Genomic DNA, 24,492 nt, shown 5'->3' with positions numbered 1-24,492 from the left:
TACAACACTGAAGTTATTTATCTCTGAGAAAAGACTGCAGGGTGATAGGATCAATATGTTTGAACTCATCAAGGATGTTAGGAAATCACTGCTGATCGTTTGGTCAAGGCTGTTGGGCAGAACAGAAGTAAAGCTTCAGATGACTGAACAGACAGCAGGAACATTTCAGATGCTGTGATTGTACACAGAGTAGTGCTTATAACCTCTAAGCAGTTCTTGTAAAAAGAACTATAAAGTATAGGACAATGTAAAGCAAGAAAAATAATTAGCTTGATTACTTTATGCTTCAGTATATGTGATAATAGGAGGGTACAAAGCCCATTACAGAGGTGTGTGATAGCATTTAATTCTAAACACATTCTTTCTGTTTCAATGTTATTACAAGTCCTTTCTATTCCTGAAGATATTCCTCAGTCTGTCGAGGATAGATGAGTCTAGACTTATGTTCCGTGTCTGGCTCAGCTTGGTCTGCAATGACTTCAGCTACTTGATGTCTCTAAAAATAATGCCTGTCCCTGATATTTAAATGCATTTTCTGTCACTGAATGCAATTTCAGAGTGCCAAAGCGAAGACAGAATCTCTTATTTCCTCCAGAAAATACTGTATTTTGAGCCATAATGTAACAGAAACCTGCCTTTAAGTTTGTATTATGGCTGATATATATCTAGAAGCTATGTGTGCTGAGATACATTATGTGTAAATATTTGTCCTGCCTGGAATGTAAGTTACTGAGGATGCCCTATTAATGATCTAGGGCAAGCCTGAACAAAATGTGATAGGTTGTTATATACACTTGAAACAAATCCAGAAAAGTCATGACTCTTCTTTCTACTTTGCCTTTACTAGTTTTCATTTTTCTGTAGTAGCCAAAAGTAAGGGTTTTCATTGCAGGAAATCTTTTATTCTTCTGGCTTCTCCTATAGCATATATCCATCACTCCAAGGCCTCTTTTTAATTGGAGAGCTCATTATTTCAAAAATGCTGATTTGGAGCCACTTGACCTGGCCTGGAGGGAAGCTGTGCTCTCTGGCTTGTAGGGGCAGCAGAGCTGGGAAGACAATTAATTCAGAGGTTTTTTGGTGGCTGGACAGGAAAGATACTGAACGAACACAATAAATACTATGAAGCACAGTGTGTCAGATGGCTAAACACCAATGTAAATCTTCAAGATCTAGCAGTATTAAATGAAATGCTGAGTATTGCCGCTGTGCTAAAACAATGCATCATGAAGTTGTAAACAAAAGCATTTGAACAATTCTTCAGTGCCATTATTAATAGTAACCTGCTTCTCTAGATGAGGAGGAAACAGGTGACCTGGTGGGAGCATTCTTAGTCATAGTGCCAATATCATAGAATTATAGAATCAGTAAGGTTGGAGAATACCTATAAAGTAATTGAGTCCAACTGTTAACCAGCACTACTGTGTTCACTAGTAAACCATGGTCCCATGTGCCACATTCACATGTTTTTTGAACACTTCTAGGGATGGTGACTCCACACTGCTATCACCCTGGTATCCTGTTCGAATGCTTGACAGCCCTTCCTTACAAAAATTGATGAAGATGATTTTCCTACTATCTAATCCAAACCTTCCCTGGAGGGGATTATCATTGCACACACAGCTCATTGCTTTATATGGAAAATGACTCCTTGGGTTATCATTTTCAGGCAGATATCTGATTGACTTGGAAGACAAGATTACAATACTCTCAAAAATTTCTGTAATTACTTGTAACGCAAAGCAAGATTTTTCCAGATTTTCTCCATTTATCCTGTAGGCCTAGTCTCTGTTATTCTCTGAAGTCTTGATACCCTTCTTTCTTCTTATAATGTACACTCTGCTTGAGGATGTCTGAATGACTTGTTAAGAAAAGATAAAATAAGTTGCTCTTTGTGCCTTTTCAAGGACTTTTAATTTAGATTTGGAGATGACTCTGCCATTTGGCTTACCTTATTTTTTTTCACCATCTGCCTTTGTATTTCTTCAGCCGAACAGGATATTGACACTGTCACTGAACATCATCTTCTGTTCTGACCATGAAGTGTTCTAATAAAGTATAAGGACTTGGTTTCTTTTGAGTAATTGTTCCAGTCCTGTGAGCTGCTGTGGATAAACATATTTCAGTGTCAATTCTTATTTTTATTTTTAGTTTTGAATGTAAAGCAGTTGAAGCTGATTGTATTTTAAGTGGTTTAATTTCTTAGTGGGAGGAATCTTGACTGTGTAAATATTTTGTATGAGCTAAATACTGAGCAGGACTGGGCAGCTACAGCTCTCAGTACTGAAATGAATAGAAGTGGTAGTTTAATTCTCTTAAAAAAAGTGTTGAAGTGGTTTTCCTGAAAATATTCTTCTCTAGATACAAATATTTGTATCTAGAGAAGACTGATAGTATGTGGCAGCCCGCATTCAAAGCTTCTGTTATTCTCTCTTCCTGGTGTTTTGTATTTTATCTAGTGCTCTTGCTGAACATGGTTGATCATCACAGGGAGTAGGAGAAAGTTTTCATTCAATAAACCTATCTATTAAAAGGACCTCAAGAGAAAAATCTATCAAAAAAGGCTTTGAAATAATACAGCAGCAAATGTGTTCATGCTGCTGCACAAAAATTTTGATTACTGGTGGGCCATGCTCCAAAATTGATCCTATCATCCTATCAGAGGTCCATGCTCCAGGCCTGTCAGCTGCCATAGCAGTACAGGCTTCAGGGCCACGAGGGAAGTTCTCAGGCTTGTCTGGCTCTGGGAACTGCTGCTGGCACTGCAGGACCGGGGCTCGCTGCTCTACTGCAATTGTGCAATGCTCAGCGCCAGTGCGAGTCCCCTGCTGCAATTTCAGGGCATATGCACGTGGAATTGGCTAGAGCAATGGAAGGGGAAATGGCATGAGATATTGAACCATTCCCTTCCTAAATAATGAAATTTTAAAATTTTCTTCTGGTTTCGGCTGGACTGAAATATCACAAATAGTGAAATTCAGGTAAAATACGTTAACTCAAATTCACAAGTACAACTCAGCTTTAGCTGTTGCTGTTTGATTCTTACTGAAGAAGCAAGTTTCACTGAGGTAACTCTGTTCAGACTCATATATAATTGCAATAATTTGAAGATCTGCCAGTTAGTACACCAGGGTATTTCACTGAGTAGTCACAGCCATGGATTTGTTTATCAGTTCAAAAATATTATTTGTCTTAAGACATAAATTTTCTAGATTAAGCTGAACCAAGTCTTTTTTTTTTTTTTTCTTTTTTTTTTTTTTTCTTGTATGATGAGTGAAATATTGCTCAGAGAATGTAAAGGTCTTTTACTGAAGATGGTCTGAGAGAGAAAAGTGATGGCAGGATTAAAACATACGCAAGCACATAATCTCTGGTGCACATACTGCTTTGTGGGAAGCACAAGGCTAGGCTTACTGGTAGGTTTCGGATGCCTTCCCATGCTTTGGAGATTCAGAGGTGCAGTAAATCCAATTTTGCTGTGCAGCTGAACAAGGTTTACAATAGCTTTGTGTCACTGGAGTGGAGCAAACCCCCCAGACCTTAGGCATGAGCGTGGCCTGTGTATGTCAGAGACAGAAAGGGCATGGATCAATAGTAATCCCCAAAACCTTTGCTCAGTTCACGTGGATCTAAGGCTGCAAAAGTGCATGTGTATGGTTGCACACTTCCATGGATGGATAAATCTGTGACAGCACATGTTAAATGCGTGGTTGTGTGCTTGTCCCAGCATGCCTATTTTGTGGATGTTTTCTACTTTGGGTTATTTTGCCAGGCTACGGAAGCAATGGCAGTTGTTTTTTGAAACTATAGAAAATTGCAGGTTTTTATTATAGCCCTGTATGCAAAGAGTGTGTAAGGTAATCTCATCGCTCCTTCTGTCTCTGTTAGTTGCAACAAAGTAATTTTATGGTTTTCTCTTCTGCTTCCTCTATGTGCACTTTCGCTTTATTTTCCAAATTATGACTCTCCATGTGTGGAGTGTAATTTTTTTCCTGTAATGTAACTCAAATTTTATGGATATTAGTTACTCTATCAAACTGGCTAAAGGCTGTTAGGCAATATCAGAGACTATAATAGCAGTAAATCATTAATTCTACTTCTAATATGTAGAAAACTAAACCCCATAAACTTTTAAAATGTTTTAGATAAAAGAATAGGTGATGTTACTCAAAGTTTTATAATGTTTATGTAAATGTTTCCATACTCATGGCAGAATAAAACCAATGACTTAGAGACTTAAGTGGAACATATTAAGACTGCTAATTGAATTAAATGTCCTGAAATGTAGCTGAGCACAAAGAACATAAGATTATGGGTGCCCAATGAATAATTTGTTGTGTTTGTGAACAGGTCCCTTGTGGCCAAACCTTTGAGGCAGATGTACTTACATGTTACTCCTAGGCATTGAGAAAAGACTTGAAAGTCTCTTTAACTTAAGAAAAAAAAATTACTAGTTTTTTTTTTAACATGAGACTAGATGAAAGAATAAAATGAAGGTTTAATACCTAAGTCTTCCCTGATCCATGGTGTGCTTGTAGGTCAGTCACTGCTTCCAGTTGTTGGTTCAGTCACCTTTTGGAATCACAGCAAATTCTGCTCCCTGGCCAGCTTTTCTTCCTGCATCCACACAGTCCTGCCTCACTTGGCCCCATGTTCCTCTTTAGAATTTCTCTCCATCCTTGATGAGAGTTTCTGTGCGAAAAAGGGTCACTTAATTAGAAAGGCATTTCCCCACTCTGCTTGAAGATGACGATCAGTTCAAAAAGCTCTTTTCAGCTTGCTTGAGATTTTTATCCTGGCCAAGCAACCAGTCTTACAGCCTGAAAATACATGTATTGGAAGTTAACATCTAGAACATGAAGAAATTAACAAAACCACCCCTAAATGTGTTTGTTTTTCCCATTGGCAACCTGCATCAGAGGAGATACTTTGCACTTCCCAGTTCAGCTCAGTATTATTCCCCAGACATGGGTAATAAAGACATTGGCCTTAAAGAATACTTCTTTTCCTCTTGATGGATTATCCCCACTTCATAATCACTCTCAACTTTTTAAGTCTTCAAGAGTCTTGACAGGGTTAGTTTCTTATCTCAGTTATTCCTTTAAGTAGAGGAAGGCTGCATCTTATCACAGTAGAAGTAGTTTCTGCTCCATATAGATTTAAACATGTTTTCTCTAGGAGGACTGGTTGCAAAACAACTTTCTGCTCCAGTAACATTTAAAGGTCTCTCTTCACCCTTTGCTGGCTTTAGGCTCTGAGGACTGCACTAAATTTTACATTTGCTTTTAATATGTATGTTAAAACTTCAGATGAAGCCATCTAGCCCATCTAATTGGGCATAAATTTTCTCTCTTTAATGAGATCAGCTATGTTCTTGCCCACCATGGCTGCCTACCACAGCTGGTTTGGGATTCTGAGTTCCCAGTCTTTTCTTCTATACCACAGTATTGGAAAGTTGCTCAGGTGTGCCATCAGTGTAGCACTAATAATATGAACTGTAGCAATTCACCTCTGCTTACAGATGCTGTTTCCTCAATTCTTTCAGAACTTGGTGACACTGTATGGAAATGTTAGGGAAAAACCCACCTCTTAGTCATTTGCCATGGGACATATGGCCATGCTAAGGTTTGGTGCTCTCTTGTTCAGTGTCCCATAATGCAGTATGGAAGCTGCAGGCTAAGTTTGTTAATAATGTACTGATACGTAAACAAGAGCATGTGTAAAGTGCTCAGTTACAATAGCTGTAAATCAGGTAGTACTTTGGGGTCCTGACAAGCTGCTAGTCAAGCTATTTGTATTTAATTGGATACATTTCAAACTATCCAGTTCCATTTTCCAGCAAGTGCACAGAGGTAATGTTATGATGCAAAGTGTTTCTAATTTTGTACTTAGCTGAAATAGATGAGTTAATTTATTTTAAAATCTTAGCAACCATGCTGAACTCTTCTGGATTGAAACCAGCACATGTGAAACACCTAATTTTTCTGTTCTTTATATGAAGTGTCAGCCTACTAAATTGTGTTGTGAAAGGTGTGCAAAAAGCACATGATGGTTGTCAGAGTTCAGATCTAAAACTGTTTTTTAAAATTGCTTCCTCTCAGAGAATGATTTATTATTTAATTTTCACAACAGCAGTTATGGTGGTAGAAAAGATTATTTTGAATTACATTTTTCATCTGACATAACCTCATTACAGCTTCAAGCTTTTCCAAATCTAGAGTCAGTATTCACACCTTTTACCTGCCCTGGTGCTCTCCAGAGATCTCTAACCTATGCTATTGCAACCTCCTACTTTCAGTGATTTTGTACAATTTTGAAAGTATAAAAACCTCCTCTAGGTGGAAGGTGTCACTTAAACTACAATTAACTTGGCTTGCAAGAAAGTGATGGGAAAACTGGAATAAAAATATTGTATAATGCTGCTGCCTTTCATCCTGGGTATTCCAAAACTAAATCCAGAACCTACTGAAGCACATGGTGGGAGAGTAGTCACTAGATACTGCCAAACATCTGCAGTCATATTGATCTGATCACTCTGAATTTTGGCTGGAGGTTCAATGCTGTTTGGTTCGTGGCATGATGTGTATATGTTCCTCCTGTCAACAGTGAGTCACGTCCTATCTCTTTGTAGGCTCCCATGCTATGAAGGATTGCAGCTCACCACAGCAATGAGCCAGTGTGTAGTGTGCTGTGGCATGTCCTTCCGTCCCAGAAAAGCCCAGATGGAAATTTGTCTGTGGTGGATTTCTCCACGGCAAGTTTGTTTTTCCATCTTTTATTTTACCAGGTCTTTTTAGCTGAATGTGCACCTTCACCCTTCGGGGTAAAAGCCACCTTATTTTCTTAAGGAAAAAACCAAAAACTTCTGACTTGCCTGTAGAGGACTTCTAACTGAAACTGACCCCTTATCTCTCACCTTCCTTTGCTCAGTTTGAACTGCTTTTTGCTTGGCTTGTGAGCTTTGGGGAAGGACCTTCTCTTTTTGCTCAGCTTTTGCATGAGGGTATCACAATGGCATTGTTCAGTGGTAAGATAATACAAATGTAATAATAATGCTAATTAACTGCGTGCTGGGGAAAGTTCATTGTATGTACTAAAAGTGTTTTCTAGGAATTAAAGGGCTTTCTCTTCTGCAACTGGGAGTTTTTAACAAGAGTAAAGTATCACCCTATCTCTGCCCTAATCTTAGAATCACTGAACCAATAAGATTGCAAAAGACCTCTAAGATCATCAAGTCTAACCTTCAACCCACCTTGGCACTGCCAAGGCCACCACTAAACCATTTCCTCAAGTGCCACATCCACGTGTCCAGGAATGGTGACTCCATTACTGCCCTGTTCCAATGCTTTACAACCCTTGCCATGAGAAGATTTTCTTTAATATGCAACTTAAACGTCTTCTGGCACAACTTGGGGCTGTTTCCTCTCCATTCTGTTGTTTGTTGCCTGGGACAGTCCTCACCTGGTTCCAGCCTCCTGTCAGGCAGTTGTAGAATGCAAAATGGTCCCCCCATAGCCTCCTTTTCTTAGCTCAGCATAGAGAAATATTGTGAAAAATCAAAGGAAAACCAGGACTTTGTGAAAATAATTATAGCCTATTGTAGTGCTTTTCCCAGACGTTTGTAGCATGAAAGAAAAGAATGGTCATAAGGTGTAATGAAAATACTTTGGTAAACATGAAGGGTTGAAGGGAAAGCAGCTTATGAAAAAATGGCATTAAGCTCCAGACTGTATATTGAATATTTTTCAAGAATATCCACTGGAATTGAAAGATTTAAATATGCAGTCAGGAAAATAAGACTCTAGATTCATATACTTCAAAGCTGCAAAATGAACAGGTTTTTGGGAATGTTCAAAGATATTCATTGAGGGTGAGTTGAAAAGAGTGTACAAATTTAGGAATATTTTAATTAAAAACCTTAGCCTATTAGACATTATGGATAACTCAGCTTGGATCTTACTCTTTGTTTTATAACTTTCATATTCTTGCAAACTCTTGTCCTTTTTATCTAAATTTTTGGCTTCATAGTTCTGACACTAAAGGCCTCTGGCTGTTCAGCAAGAATCATTTTGGATACAGGACAGTCAAGGTAAGTGTTGCAGAGCAAACATCCAGCCTCAAAAAGAACTTACTGTAAGTGGCAAAGCAACCAATGCTTTATTAAAAAAATTAATGCAAGCAAATAGTTGCATTATTGCGGTTGACCTGGTTGCCTGCACAAGATATTTGGAACCTCTTCCAAACTTGTGTTTCTTTTATAAATAGGTCAAGAAATTGTATTTAAAGGGGGCAGTTCAGGGAGGAAAAAAACCTTTAAACTTACCTACCTGTTTTGATCCACTGGCACATTTCACTGAATGGTGCAATGTGCAAACCAGAGTAGAAGAGTGTGAGAAAAATTTTCTACTGTATTTAAAATAAAACTTGGTGATAATGTGGCCTTAACTTATTTACAAAATTAAAATTTCTGCATTAAATTTTTAAATATTCACTAAATAATTAGATGCTTTCTAAACACAATTCCTTAAACTTTCAGGGATCTTACAGTCCTAAGCATCAGTTAAGAGATAGATGCCTTGTAAAAGGTGTAAATGAAAGGACAATATTTGAATTTTAATAAAATACCCATATGTAATGAAGAAATTAAAATCAATCTTTAAAATGACTAGTAGATGACTCATGTTTGCTAGAGGAATGAGGAAGCATTTTAAACAACTCTGAATGTTGGAGAAATGTAACTGTAATACAACTTCACATTAAAGCAAGTGTGTGATGTTAGGAACCTGCAATCACCAGTGAACAACTGAACAAAATTGAGTATTACTGCCTTGGGTACCTACAAATTTTCAGAGGTTTTGGAAATCCATCTAGACAACCGCTGCACGTCTGTAGAGAGTGACATACTACTGATTAGGATCATACACTCATAGGTGTTACCAATCAGGCTTGTGTCACTCTCTACAGACGTGCAGCGGTTGTCTAGATGGATTTCCAAAACCTCTGAAAATTTGTAGGTACCCAAGGCAGTAATACTCAATTTTGTTACAAAGTGTAACTTCCTTTTTATTAAGGCATCCCATTACTATTGCTTAAAACTTTTGAGAACTTAAAAAAGACAACTTCTGTGTCTCACTCTCGAATCCATGGGGATTAGTCCCCGGTGTACCCTGGCCAGCTGGGCAGTGGGGCGAGGCGGGCAGAGGGAAGGAACTTCTCCTTGGATCCCAGGGGGCTTGGAGAAGCTCCCACGTGAGTCCAAAGATGAGCTGGTCCCACAAGCAAAGGAAAGAGGCGCTGTCCCTTAGGATTAGTTCCAAAGTTTAATGAGGGCCTGGAGAGATCCCAGGCCACATCTGACTTTGAAGGACATCCAGAGCAAGACAACAGAGGGTCTCCCAGCCTGGAGATATAGGGGGTCAGGGAAACCCGAGCAGCCAGTGGGGGAAGGACATGGGAGTGGCTCTCTGGGGGCAAGGCCTCAGAGTGACCCCTGAGGAGGGGGTCAGGGAGGAGTCCCAGCCAGGGTCCAGCTACCTGGTGACCCTGGGGGAAGGATCTGGACAAAGGGGAAGCGTCACCAGGTGATGGACACATCACCTGGGAGGGGACAGAGGGATGGGTTGGGGTTTGATGGACATACAGGTACTGATGGGGAAACTGGGATGAACCAAACAGGTACAAAGAGGGGATATGGAGGGACAAACCATTATGAGGGAATATACAGTGCAAACACAACTCAACAGACAACCATTATGTTTGTTGTTTCCTGGAGGTTATTTTCACTTGTTCAGTACAAAATTATGAAAAGAAAATTAATTTCAATCAGTCAGATCCTGTAGCAGTAGTGCATAGGAACCTAAGAGGAACTGCTCTGTCTTTAAAGCTTTAATCCACTTTTAATGTACAGCTCAAATACTCCTGTCACAGAAAATTCCTGAAGAATTATGTGAATGGAATCAGGAAATGCTAATTTGAAAATTGTGCATATGATATGTTAATTTAGGAAAATAGTCTGCAGGAACATGACTGAGAAAGATTGCAGTATATTTAAGGGTAGGATTGAAGGAGAATTAAGACAGTGAAGCCTGGCCTTAGTGGCAATACTGTGAGAGTGCTGGGACCTAGCAGACACTTTTCTGAAGAACAAATCTCCTGTGAGTTTGGATCCCTCTTTCCAGATGGAGGGAGAGGATAGGCTGTGAATGCTGCTGGAAAATGGGAATGCTCATGGAAAAGGAGATGTTTGCTGTGCTAGTGCTCCTCCAGGAGCCAGCTGGACTGCTGGAGGAATTGGTTTCCCATTGGCTCAATTGGGTCTCATACCAACATGTCCCAGCTCCCCATGTTCAGGGCCTGTGCTGAGCCACAGCTCTGGCTCCTGGGGCTTTTGGCTGATGAGACAGTGATTTCTTCTGTGAGTGAGCTAGGAAATATATGTCTTTTGTTCCAAATCAGAGTCAAGCCAAGTCTCCAATTGCTCTTTGAAATACAAAGCTCTGGCCTGGAAATTGCAGATTAGTGGAACTCCCTTTTTTGACCTGTACTGTTCTGATTCAGGGTTGTGGCAGCCCGGCAGATAACTCAAGTGTTTTACCCTTGTCCAACACTGGCCTGGTTTCAAGTTGGCATGGGGTTGTTTAGGGCAATTACAGCCTCCAGTCTCTCTGCCTGTCCCTTTTGAAGAGGCAGTGGGAAGCCAAAAGCATCTGCTGTTTTGGGAGTCTCAAGAAGCAGGTCTGGAGAAAATCCAGAGAAGTCTAGGGCTGGGATCACAAAATAGAAAAGCAATAATTCCAGGGATTAGCATTTTGCTAGTGGAGGATCTGGGCATTATTGCTGTTGGCCTCTGAAGCCTTGTATGGTAACATCTTGCTGTTCATGAGCTGCCCAGGCTGTGCAGAGTAGGATAGCTCAGTGCAGATTCAGAAACAGTTCAGGGGCAATCATTAGAAGAGAAGGACCAAAACATTTTATTCCATTTCCTTTTTAGCCTCCAATGACCTTTATGGTATGCATCAATCATAATCCTGCCCAAACCACCCCCAAAGTACTTGATAGAAATAGCAGCTTAGGAAAATTCAAACTATTCAAAGAGCTGGTTTGATAAGGTATTTTGGAAAATCTTTTTGTAGAGACCTAAAAGTCTTCCAAAACAAATGGTCATGGAAAGGAAACGAAGACAAAAACTTTTCTCTTCACCCCAAGAACTGGCAAGAGGAAAGAAACAGATGTTGAGATAAAAACAGCAGCTGCAAAGTTATTGCTTTGCTGAGTAGCAAGGAGTTATTAAGGAATGATAAGCATTTACTACACTGTTTAGGGAAGTGACAATGCCCAGTTTAAGTCATCTGAATAGCCAAACAAGTAAGATTTAGCACCCTGATAAAACCAAAGGCAGAGTGCTAGAAAGGGGAAAAGAGCTGGGTAATGGAGTTAAAGGAGCTGGTATGCAGTCTCAAAAAAGAGTCTGCTGCTTGGAATAATACAACCAATGCAGCTTCACTGGCTGCAAAAGGGACTGCAAATTAACCTGAAGTAGTGAAGAGTAAAAATAGTCTGGGAAGTTAATGGGTCATCCCTGGATTAGAGGAAACAACTGTGTAACCATTAACACTGCAAGTCAGGGTGGGATGGTAAGCAACTGAGCAAAATGTGGAAATGGATAAAGAGTATTTGAGTGCAAATAATGAGGATATGCTAGTGGTTTGCAGTTTGAATAAAAATAATGGCCTTAGCCAAGACAAAGTGTTCAAATGTCTAGATGAAGCTGTGTCAAAGGTTTCTGCAGCAGGGGTTGAATTTCTGGCAGCTGGCCCTCTGCACCTCTAATAAAAGACACAAAATCACAGCCAATAAAAAATAATTGGAAGAGAAAATCTTGAGAATGAAATGTCAAATGGCAGTGGAAATGTTAACATGGGAGGGAAAATTATAAGTAAATATATAAGTGAGACAAAAACCTCTCCCTTTATGAGTGGAAAAGGCAATTATAAGTGAAGGGCAAATATTCTCATATTAGGTATCTAATTGGGGTTATTTATCGCTGCTCATTAGAAAAAGGGTTGTGCATATCAATCTTGTATTAAAATTATAAGCCCGGAGAACAGGGATTTTATGTAAGGAAATTGTGCAATGTATACAGTACCCACACGGTGGTGCAAAATTAGGAGCTTTACAAGCAATAGGACAAAAAGCAGCAGTTCTTGCTTTCTGTGGGGCAACCCCTGGAAATGGGCAGCACTGAGGCAGGCCACACCACACTGCTGTGTTCCAAAACACCAAAATGCAGCAAGGTCTGCCCACAGATGTTACTGACTGCAAGAGAATTAGCCCTGCTGGTTGTAAGGGAGAATAGTTGCTGTTTTTTCTGGTTCCAGGTGAGTGGGACACAGTAGAGTCAGGGGGGAGAGGCTGTGTGGTGTGTCTGTGTCTGGCTGCAGTGGTGCAATATGCACAAGTTGTGTTATTTGGCTGCTAGACATTATCCACCTCATGCCCCGAGCGAGCAGCAGTGTGGTTCAGAGTGTCAGCAAGAGCACTAAACTGGGGAGTGCCACTCCTAAACCACAGCAGTGGCTTATAGAAGGATTGTCCCATAAATATGGTATGTTTGGCAAGTTGGCACTGTCTGCTTGGAGACAAAGTGAACTTCCTGCTGCAGCTTGTGAAGACTTGATGTGTCCTTCCATGCTCTGTGTGCTCCTACCAGGGTAGAAAAAATGTATCCCTCATGACAAGCTGTTCCACTCTTACTATTAGTTTTTTTTTTTTATGGGCTATTAATGCTCAGTTTCAAGGTGGAAACTCATTTTTACTTTACCCAACACAAACCATCAAACAGTGAACTTGCATCCTGGAGACCAGGAGGTTCAGTTACCTGCTTTACATCCTGCAAAATGGGCCAACACCAAGGCTGGAGATGGGGTGCTGCTTGTGATGGGACAAGTGCTGTGATGCCAGGGATGATGCATGGCTGTGCAATTTCCTACAAAGCTTATAGGGAATATTTCTGCAAGGAAATATTTTCCATGGTATTCCAGTACCTTCACAGTAGTGCAGTGTTCAAGGTCCATACAAATTGTTTGAAAGTAGGATGGATGTAACTTGACTGGCTCAAGGGTAAAAAGGGAATAACCTAGTTTGTGTTATAGAATCATATATTTGTTTGGGTTGGAAGGGACCTCAAGGACCATCTTGTTCTACCCCTTGTCGTGAGCAGGGACACCTCCCACTATCCAAGGTTGTTCCAAGCCCTGTCCAGCCTGGCCTTGGACACTTCCAGGGATCCAGGGGCAGCCACAGCTTCTCTGGGCAACCTATTGAGAGCCTCACCATTCTCACACAGAAGAATTCCTTCCCAATATCTCATCTAACCCTGCCGTCTGGCAGTGGGAAGCCATTCCCCCTTGTCCTGTCCCTCCATGCCGTGTCTGTGGTCCCTCTCCAGCTCTTTTGGAGCCCCTTGAGGCACCTCACAGAGCCTTCTCTTCTCCTGGCTCAACACCCCTATCTCTTAGGAGTTTTCATAGGAGTTCCCCTACCTGACAGCATTGCTTACAGCTTCAAGGGAAAACATTGGTAATGTAATGCTAAAAAAGGGGCTCACAAAGCAGGAGTGTTACATGTACTGCTTCTTTTTTTTTGCCTCTGTCATTGCTGTAGTGGTGTGCTACAGTGACAGTTTGCCAGCTCTCTCTTTTGGAGAGGTGGTTTGTGCTTTTTACACCTCGATCCTACAAATTATAAATGCTGGTAACTCAGACTCATGAATCTTCTTTATTTTGACAGGCGTCTTCATACTACCAAAATGATATAGTAGCAAAACTGAAGGGATGAACATGGCCTGTTTAGAAATCTGTAGTGCAGGAATAGATAAATTGAGTATAATTGACTGTGCATGTTTGAATATGCAAAATGTAATAAAAAAACCCCATTGCAAAATAGAGAAAATAGCCCTGGAGCCAGAGCTGGTCCCGATCATTGTTCTTCTTTCCTCAGGGAGGTGTTTATTCTTCCAATATATGCGCTGTCCTGGACACATGTGATTAGACCCTTTCAAGGGCACTGGCTAAAATGAAAGGCAACAACAGAAAAGTGTCCCTTTTGACAGCCTTAATTTGCAATAAATTTTCAATTCATCATTTGCATATAAAAGACTCAGACATAAAAACCTGCATGAAACTACTTTTTTTTTGTGTAGAATATGAAGACTGGTATATTGCTCGAATGGTAAAATACGAGGTCTTAACTTGAGCCATGGAGTTCTAGGTTTCAGTTCCCCATGAACAATCTTGTATTACTTACTGTTTCTAAGAAAGAATGGATAAAAATTAAGCAAAAATAATAAGAAAGGATTAGATAAAGATAAAAAAAAAAAAAAATTCATGGGATTTGGGTGGAGAGTCTTTTAAAGGTGATACACAGATTAAAGAGGTGGGGAGTCAATCCTTCACAGTGTAGAATTTATAGTGATATTGGCCTTTGCTGTGTATACAACAGTAATTTTTGGTATTGAAAAAGTAGTACAAACACATGAAACTGTCAAATAATCTGGATTCACTTTTACTATTAGAGAAAATATAGTTAAATTTATCTACTAAAACTTACCTAAGTAAAAATATTGGAATATGTAGTTTACATGGCATAGAATAAACATTATTTTTCTCCCTTTGGATGAAGTGAAGAACATAGTTCAGTTGTCTAAAAAAGGCACCCTGGTCTCTGGGGGTGGTCATGCCTATCCCATGGAGAGCACAGTGCTCTGGGGAGGTTCCTGTAGGTCCCAGCAGCTGTTCTCCCATCCTCTTTGCCAGGCTGTGCCCATTGCTCTCTTAGCAGAGTGTGCAGGAAATGGGTAAATGTTGGCTACATTAGAAGGATTTTAAGGGATGATGAGAAAAATCACAATTGGTGATGTTTTGAAATGAGCAGCCTTCAAATAATATTTTTAAAAATGATAAATGTGAGGCCTTGGGATGGAGGCAGAAGTTGAAGCTGATATAATTTTGAAGTATTTCAGCTTATAAATAAAATGAGTATGAACCACTGTACAAGATTTGAAATAATATTTTGCATTTGATTATACACTGTATTACTTACAGTTCATCTCAATGTTCTGGGGTCAGTTGTTTTCTATTTGTTATTCAGGATGCAATACATGGTAGGGTTTTGCAGTCAAACCTGTGTTTCAGCCTTGTAATGGAGATATTTTCTTTGCCCAGAAATATACCCATTTTAAATTGTTTCCATCTATATGACTACAAAATATTAAATATTAAAAAGGTAAATATTCTTTCTTTTCTCTGGGTATATTTAGAAACATTAATTATACAGATGAAAAATACACATACATTAAATTGGAGCTGTTTGGGATTTGGAATATCTAAACCCATGTACTATTTTAATGTTCACTGTTCATTTATTTGCTTTACAGAGTAAATAAAAAAATAACTCTCTTTGGTCTTATATAAACATTAATAAAAAATATTCATTTCAACAGGAGGTTTGCTTGAACAAAAAGGCAATATTAGGTCTTGAAATAATATTTTTGCAGCAGTTAGGAGAAAAATTAACTTTGTGTGTGTTATTGCACAAAACCCAGAAGGAGAGACAAGGTCAGTAAAACTATTGCTCAGTTTGGTTTATATCAGGCGAATTCTTTTTGTGTATATGTGCATCTCAGGGGTCAAGATGAGAGATAATCTGCATGGGCAGCGTATCACTTCCTTCAGGCTTGTACTCCAGAGTTATCTGTAGTCCTATGAGACTGGCCAGGTTCAGTGGGAGCATTTCCCACTCAGGATGAACTTATAGGATCAAGCTAAAGCTTTGGTGCTTGGCTGGATGGATGAATGGTTTGGACTTACTTTTGTGGATTGTTTCTTCTTCCTTTCTTCTCAGTAACAGAATGTTTGTTTAGAGGGAAAAAAATAATATTTAATATGGGCATAAGGAAAGAGTGTCGTCTTTGGAAACAATGGTTGTTTCTTTTTCTGAGAATGTAGATGCTTTTCAAGAGTACTGGATGGATGCTGTGAAACAATCTGTCATTTTCTGCTTTATAGGACACCAAATTCAGACATCTTTGTGCTACTTTACTTGAAGATATAACCTTTTTTAATGATATCACACTCCATGTTCTCCTTAGTTGCTGCCCTGCTATTTTTATGTATAGCTAAAGCATAGGTAAAGTTTAAAGGACAATAAAGCTATGAAAAAAACATCAATGGTATTTTGGCTGAGCCCTGCTTCAGCTTTGACAGCCAGATGGAAACATTTAATTTGTAATCACAGGACAAATGCTATGGCTGAATGTTTCTTGGCTGGAGAGGAAGGCTGGATGCTCTTTGCTCTCTCAGGAGAGGGGCAACTCTTACTGACGCCTTGGTGCCCAAAAAGAAGATGGAAATGTACCACCATCTTCTAATATTGAGTTTCTTGATTTGTCTGTGACACCTCTAGAGTTACTTAATTCAGTATAGCAACTTCTGAATATGTATAAAAGGAGATAACTGAGGAATTAAATCATTCAAGCAGAGGGCTGCAATATGAGTAGGGTCTAAGTCCGTGAAACTTGTGGGGTGTATCCTGTGAACTGTGATAATCTTTGCACTGTACCTGTGGAGAACAGGGGGAAACAAACCTTACATGAGCAAAAAGTCTAATTTTGTCACCAGGCTCCTCCTTCCCCATATGTCCCATTGGGGTCTCTCTCTAGCAGATTATGCTGAGGGATAGAAGCACAACCAGCTCCAAGTATCCTCACCTTGTGCTGCTGGAGGTGGGGGTGTGATTTTGCATGCTGCTGTCAGTCCTGCCCCTCTCACACACATGGCAAGTGCAGATGTGCTGTGAGTGCATTAATGGCCAAAAAATTTATTCTCTGCTATATGATGGTTTTAAACTAAATGGATATCTATTCTTCCTGCTTATGAATGTGTAGGAAGTTGGGATTATGTTGCATAAAAGAAGTAAAAAGTAGAATTTCTTTCTCCCAACATGGAACATAGGCCAAACTTTGTTCCACTGGAGCTAAGGAACTCAGCTATGCTGATTTTGGGATGAGCAAGATGTGGTGTGTTATATGCAGGTTACAGCCCGAAACAAATGTGCACAAAAAACCAATAGTCTCATGCAGAGAACATAATTTTGCCCAAATCAGGGAATTTTAGTCATTATGTTTTCATCATGTAAATCTCAGCTTACAAATAACGTGCAAATAATGTGTGCACTTAGAGTTTGGTCTTCCTAGGAGTTTTGCGAGCTGTTTTTCTGGCACTGCTAGAAGCCTACTTGAATCCATAAAAGAAGGTAATTGAATTAATGCATTGGAAATTGGTCTTATGTGAAATATAACTGAAAGACATGTTTATATTAATTTAAATAATATTAACATTAAAGTATTGCCTTGTAAAGCAATTTAATTCAGTGCTCTGGACACAGTTGTATGCTACATTAGTGTAAGTCCTGGGAAAACACAAGAACAATTGACTTACTCCAGATTTATGCTTGCCTATTTGAGAGCAAGATCTGGCTGAAAGGTAAAGCTTTGTTCCATGTTATTGTAAGTTAGGGTCCTTGCAGAAATATAAAAGCCTAATGTGAATACCGTGTAATCAGCAATTCAGAATACAAGAGGAATGAAATAGGTTATTTATAGAAATCAGAGTTCAGAATTCCCTGGGATTTGTGCACAGGGATGAATTACCAGCTGTGTTGGGTTTGTATGGCTTGGTTTTCAGTAGCAGGGGGGGCCACAGAGGTGGCTCCTGTGAGAAGCTGCTGGAAGCTTCCACCACGTCCAGCAGAGCCAATCCTTGATGGCTCTGAAGATGGACATGCTGCTGGCCAAAGCTGGGCCAATTAGAGATGATTGTAACACCTCTGTGATGACATATTTAAGAAGAAAAACAAAACAAAGTGGAGGCACAGTTTTTTTCTAGTCAGAAGAGGAGGAGGTGAGAGCATGTGAAGGAAACAACATGGAGAGACCGAGGTCAGTGGAGAAGGAGGGGGAGGAGGTGCTCCAGGTGCCAGAGCCAAAATTCCTCTGCAGGCTATGGTGATGCCCATGGTGAAGCAGCTGTGCCCCTGCAGCCCATGGAGATTCATGAGGGATGCAGAGATCCACCCTCAGTCCATGGGGATCCACGGGGGAGGCAGGGACCCACCCCCAGCCTGTGGGGTGGTGCCCATGCCAGTTTGGGTGGATGCCTGGAGGAGGCTGAGATCCAGTGGGAGACCCAGTGGAGAGAAGAGGTCCTTGCTCCCTTGCTGGAGCAGCCTGTCCTTGGAGGATGGCACCCCATGGAATCTATCTCATGATTCAGTTTTGATTCAAACCCGATCCAGACTTGCTTTACAAAATTTTATGCAGCTGGTGTGCCACCAAGAGTCCAGAGGGAAAAAGGGTTATGTGAAATATGCTTCAAGCTCACCAGCCTGGATTTCTTTACTTTCAGAAAGTTGGATTCAGAGGTGATGCTCAGGAGTGAGAAAGTGAAACAGGAGAAAGGTAGATTATTGTTCAGTGATGAATGATAGTTGAGATATGTTATTCAACTAAATGTAAAAGCACCTGAAAGAGTGTAATCAGAATGGGCCTTTTGTAGTGATTTTTTAAAAAATGCTTTGGGTAGTTATATGTATAAGTTGAAAGAATTTGATATTCCTTCCTTTCTTGCTTTTCTTATCACAACACAGGCTATTAGTGCATACCTTGTTCTCTCAAAAGTGTTTTTATGGCCCTAATTACCATGTTGGAAGTTGAGTAATGTTACTGTTGGAGGTGGAAGAAATAACTCCAGGGTGAGTTTATCCCATTTTAAGTCTGCTGTGTGAGACAAAGTGAATCATTGTCACTGATTATGAGTATCTCTTTCTCAGACTGCAGAAAAACTTGGTTGGTGGCTTAGGCTAGGACCAGAAGTTAGAAATGGCTGTGCTGGGATGGAGTGAATTCTGTATGGGAAAATAAGACTGTTTTCTGTGCTGCACACAAAATTGTTCTTCACTAGCATGGAAAACCCAAACATGGTCACTTGACCAATGTGGGCAGAAAAGGATAATGGAAAATGCATGTTGGGGGGAGAGAAATTCTACCAGTATTGTCACTAGACAGACATTCCTGTTTTGCCTCTGCCACATTACCCAGCTCAGCATTTTTGGGAAGAGTGTGATGTGGCTGTTATGTTGTGAATACTGACTGGGCTTCCAGTATGGTGATGAAAAATTCCTTGACAGGAGAAAAAGGTATTTGGTATGATGAACAGAGTCAGAAGCAGATTGTATATTTCGGGGATTTCTGCTGCTTTTTCTTCAGCTGTGGTCAGGTGTTATTGGAATTTGCGGGCTATCTTCTTTCTCTGTGATGGTTTTAAGTAAATCTGAAGTGTGCTGCTGCTGAGGGGCAGTTTCCTGCAGACCCATCTATTTTGGTTCCAGCCAGAACAGGGTTAATTTTTTGCAGTAGCCAGGAGGGACAAGGCCAGGACCTGAAGGTTATTCTCTACCACCTCATGCCATTGCCAGGGGAAAGGAGTCTGTTCTGAGGAGAATGGGTTCCTCCTGGTCTAGGATATGTAGTGTAGGGAGCAGTTAGGTGTCTGTTGTCAGAATCCACGTGAATAGTTTCTTTCTTGCACCCTCTGTCATTAGTATTGTTGTTGTTACTGTTTGTTTTTATATCACATTGCTGTTTCCAGTAAATTGTTCTGTGGTCTTTATCTTTTGTATATCCAGTTCCCCTCTCCAGCCACCACAAGGGTTGGGGAAGGGAAAGTGGGAAGCAAGAGTGGGGGGAGGTTTGAAGAATCTCGGTGGGAGACTGAATTGAGGAGCTCCATTCCCAAAGCACAACACTCATCTAAAGCAGTCACGTCTCCCTGATATTTAAAAAGATGATGAATGCAGGGATCTGTAGCCTGTGTCTGGTGGAGCTATTGACCAAGAGATGTGGTTCCTCATATTGAGATCACATCGGGATAATCTGGTTTGGGGCCTCTTCCTCCAGTGGCAAGCCATGAAAAATTGTTATTTGATATTTCCCCCCCTCCCAGCCCCTAAATTATCAGGCTAGCCCAGAGATCTGAGGCTTTGAGGGGAGGAATATCAGGAGATGGCAAAGATTTCCAGAAGAGGCTCTTACCCCAATATATGATGGTGCAGCTCTCTTTATTCTGTGATGTCCAAGGGAAAGAGTGGGGCAAAAGAGAACAAACAGGAAATGTCAGGAGCTTATCCAGGCTTTGGGCAGAGAGGGCTTCTTGGCTCTCCACCAACCCTGTCAGGGCAGGAAGGAGGGGTCCAGGGTTATCTGATCAGAGTCACAGGGGTCGCAGGGAATGGGAAAAAGGCATGTCTGAGCACAATGTAACAGTTACTGAAGTACTTTGGTAAATTATTATTTTTTTTCTCTTTCTTTGGGTTATTAAATATGGCATGATAGATTAGGAAACTAATTTGATTTGTAAAAGATAAAAAGAAATTACCTAAATGACATGCTTTACCTTTTTGAGTTACATCCGCTGGTATTGAGCATCTAAATTCATATGCCACAATTAGCAATTACACAAGTGGAAAGACAGCTTTGTAGGCCTCTCCTTTATGTGCTACATTTGTAAAATTAGTTTGTTGTAATTTCCCCTGTATACTTTTTCAACCCACAAGAATGTAAGAAGCTTAGGACCAACATCAACAAAAGAAAAATCAGGACACCTTTGTACAAATTGAAATATAACTGATATATATGTATCAAGGAGACAAATATTTAAAAGATTAATTTTATCATGAGCTGAATCTTTTAGGGTAATTTTGCCATCACCAAAGCAACATTAATAAGCAATTGTACAGTAAGACACAGCAGAGCTGTGATTAAAGAGGGGGATGTTTAATAGACTTTAGAATGTGCTTCTCACCTGCATGGCTCTGAGTTATTCAGAGAACACCCAGCTGAGGGCTATGCATGTAAGGGGCAAGAAGAGAGGTTTCTGAAAGGACAGAACTTAGTTATAACTGGCACATAATGACAGGATGAAATTACTACCTATTCTGGCTGGTGTCCTCCCTCAGAAGCCAGGACTATAATTTAAAGTGAATCAAAGACAACTGTACAGTCACCCACTTCGTCCCTTTGATTTTTTACATATATTATGAAGGGAAAGAGAAGATACCATAACTGAAAGGCAATAGAGATTCTTGTTCCATCCCTGTCATGTGGAAGGAAAATCTGTTGCTGTGTTTTTTATGAAGGTGAGGGTAGGTATGTTTGTATTAGAAACAGGCCTGGAAATCTTTGGTATCTGCCTTCAACTCTGAAGCTTTAGCCTGCAATATTGGTGGAAGCCACAGAACAGTATCTATGAAAACCCCTCACCTTTATTGAAGACATGGATCTCTACAACAGGAATTATCATATGCAGATCTTCAGGGACACGTTTCATTCTCCCATGTTTGTTATTCTACAGTTCACAAATTGGTGCCTTCTATAAAGCCAAGTCTTGGACTTAATTTATGAACTAGGATAAAATATGACTGAAGTTGATCTTTTCCTAGTGGCCTTTGGATGAGCTTCTTAATTCTTATTCTTTATTTATTTAGTACAACTTTTACACACCATGTTAATTTACATGTAAGTTCTGGAAAAAAACTGGTGAGACTGTTAGTAGTATCATTAGTATGATGCACAAAATAAGTACTTTCTCTTCTTGTTGAGCTCAATTTTATGAACTTTTGAAAATGTTAACAGAATGCTAGATAGTAAAATTAGGTACTAAACATGGATAAATCTGATTTTGAATTTGCAGGATGAATTTTACATGACTTAAAGTTTTGAAGTGGATGTTTAAAAAAAATTACAATGGTACATTAAATCAGAAATTACATCTTGGCCACATGCATTCCTATCTTGACTGCAGAAATCTGAAAGACAGTTGACAACAAATGGTTCCTAAATTCTCTATAATAGTGTGTTACTTTTGAGTTTGTTTTATGTTTGTTACAGATTCATATTCAAAGTATAGTTTGGTGTTAGGCTAATTCTTCTTATTTATTTAATGTCATAGTAATTCAGGGAAAGAAAGCTAATGAATCAGAAATAATTAGTAGTGACAGTGGAAAGAAGATTGTACATCAGATAGATGTGCCTGAAAGACTCAGTGGAATCTTAACTAGTGCAAACACCTAAGACATTTGACTATCACGATAACCTTAATAGCTTTGTGTTCCAGTGAAACTTCAAAGATTTTTAGTAGGAGCAAGCTGAAGTTCCTATGTTATCCCCAAGTAGCAAGGGGTGACCTGCCTTTGGGGATGATGGCTGTGTCAATTCACAGTGGTTATTCTGTTCTTAATTGTGAGAGAAGGAGGGAAAGAGGTTTTTGAGTTAAGAGAAATGCAGCCTCCCGTTCACACACGTTCATATTTTAGCAGGAGTTTATTAAGCAGAAGGGTAAAGCTGAGTGCTATAATCTTTGCACATGAATGGTGCACACCTCACTCACAGGATCTGGCTTTGCTATTCATGCTTGACCTGCTTTGGGTTTTATTTAATGTCTTTCTGCTCTTGAACTTACAAATTCATCCCACTAAGTGTTTTCCTTCTGATCTACACTCAAATGGCAATCCTGAGAAGGTGGGGAAGGTTCCTACCAAATAATTAGCCCTTCCCCAGAAGGCTGATGTAGAAGACTTCCATGGTGTTGAAGGTCTCATGGAAACCCCTGCACAAAGGGCTGAGGAGCTACAAAGAACTTAAAGTTGAAAGTTCTTAAAAGACAGAGTTAAAGGCCAATCCACATATTGACTCTAACCTTTCTCAGTACATAAGACACGTAAGGTGGAGAATTAACTGGTTGTAACTGGGCACAGCCACTTCAGTGCATTTGTGGCTTATTGATAATTTTTTCTTTAGTCCTGGTCCCTGAAAGATAGGATGGCAGTAGCACAGCAGGGTGATAGGCAACTTATACATGTTGGGGTGGCATAACAGTTCTTTGTGAGAAATAGGCTTGAAATTCTGTTCCAGAAAGAAGTGAGGCGACCAAGTTTGTATCATCAATTTAGTATTACTAGTTGTAGTTTGCGATGTGTAGTACCTAAGAGCTCTGGGTGGAGACCACATGCACAGTGCTGTCAGAGATGGGACAAAAAGCAGTTTTGTGGCTCTGAGGACTTGGAATCTGAAGCAAGAAACTAATAACTCAATGGAGAAAAGCAGAGAAAAGGATGAAAATCTCTTGGTGCTGTTTACTGGGATCCTGTGAGATTGGGTGGCAGAACATAGAGAGGATTTGGTGCTGAAAGACACCACTTGGGTTAAAACAGTGATAGAACTATTAGGTTAACTCAGGTCACAAACCCCACCCTGTTTGTGTGTGCAAACACTTCAGGCAGAGCAGTAAGCCACAGAAATAGCAGAAGGGCCTGGCTGTATCACTGGGTGACCTACAAGAGCAGAAATAGAGGGAAGATGATTCATCCAGCAACTGTGAGAGGGCTGTACGATCTCCTGAGCTGGGATTAGTTCTGGTGAGTCTAATAAAGTGCAAGTTTTCTCACTCCATGTCCTCAGCTGCAGAAAGAAAGAAGGAATAGCATTCTGCTTTTCATCCTCCTTTTCACTCTTTTCTCCCTGGGAGGGCTGTGCATTGGCTCCCAAGTTGCCAGCCTCTGAAAAAGGTGTTTTTAAGACCCTTGCTCATTTGCCCAGGGTCTCAAGGAGGGAATCTGAACTGCATTGCTACACTGGCTGTTTTTTTGTGCCTTGTGTACATTCTTCCATTTGTTTTTTTAGTCAATGCAGACAGGAATTATTTCCTGTAGAAATGCCTTTTAGATACAATTGTGAGTCTACAGAAATTACAAGGAAAACTACAGTATGATGAAGTATATAAACCTGATGCTGAAATAACTTTTGGCTTTCAACAGAGGAGACTCACAGTTTTGATAGTGATGGCCTAGTAGCATGTTTTAATATGGGAGTTCTAAAAATTTTGAACTTTTCCCAGCAAGTTTTATATTACATGACATTTCAATAATTGTGCCATATCATTAGAAAACGAGGGAAGGATTTGTCTGACAAATGATGACAATGTAAGTAATGATTTGTGCTGTGTACTTGAATGCTAATTCTGTTATGGCTTGGAACATGAGACTGATTAATATAGAAGGTTTTCGTGTGATTGACAAGGATACAGAAATTAGCCCACAGCTGTTCCTTGTTCATAAAGTAGCTTCTTACTTTGCAAGAGGTGAAACAATGTCTGTTTGAAAGGCATTTGTTCTTCATTGTGCCATCCTGGGTTTCAGTAAGTAAAGGCAGATCCACAAACGGGGATTGTGTCCCCCAGCAGTGTTAAGAGCAACACATGTCTCACTCCTGGCTGTGTGGGGACATGACACAAAGCTCTTTCTCATCATGAGCTGGGGATACAAGCTGTGATAAGAGCATCTGGTTTATGAGAGTGCTTGCAGCACTCACAGATGTTCCCACAG

General features: G+C 40.1%; 1 long non-coding RNA gene across 2 annotated transcripts in view; it reads left to right on the top strand.

Moving 5' to 3' along the window:
* The window catches only part of LOC144246565 (uncharacterized), a 538,094-nt gene that overhangs the window by 66,114 nt on the left and 447,488 nt on the right, over positions 1-24,492 (top strand). The window contains exon 1 of one of the 2 annotated variants that reach the window (XR_014956249.1): positions 9,595-23,526. The exons of the other annotated variant lie outside the window; for it this stretch is intronic. This is a non-coding gene — a long non-coding RNA (uncharacterized LOC144246565). Of the gene's footprint in view, positions 1-9,594; positions 23,527-24,492 lie in introns of those variants that run through there. 2 annotated transcript variants of the gene reach the window in all.

Source organism: Lonchura striata, chromosome 6 (genome assembly GCF_050655825.1).
Source record: "Lonchura striata isolate lonStrDom1 chromosome 6, ASM5065582v1, whole genome shotgun sequence".
Classification (NCBI taxonomy): Eukaryota; Metazoa; Chordata; class Aves; order Passeriformes; family Estrildidae; genus Lonchura; species Lonchura striata.
Note: the sequence above shows the minus strand (reverse complement) of the source record. Positions and strands in the feature narration are given on the sequence as shown.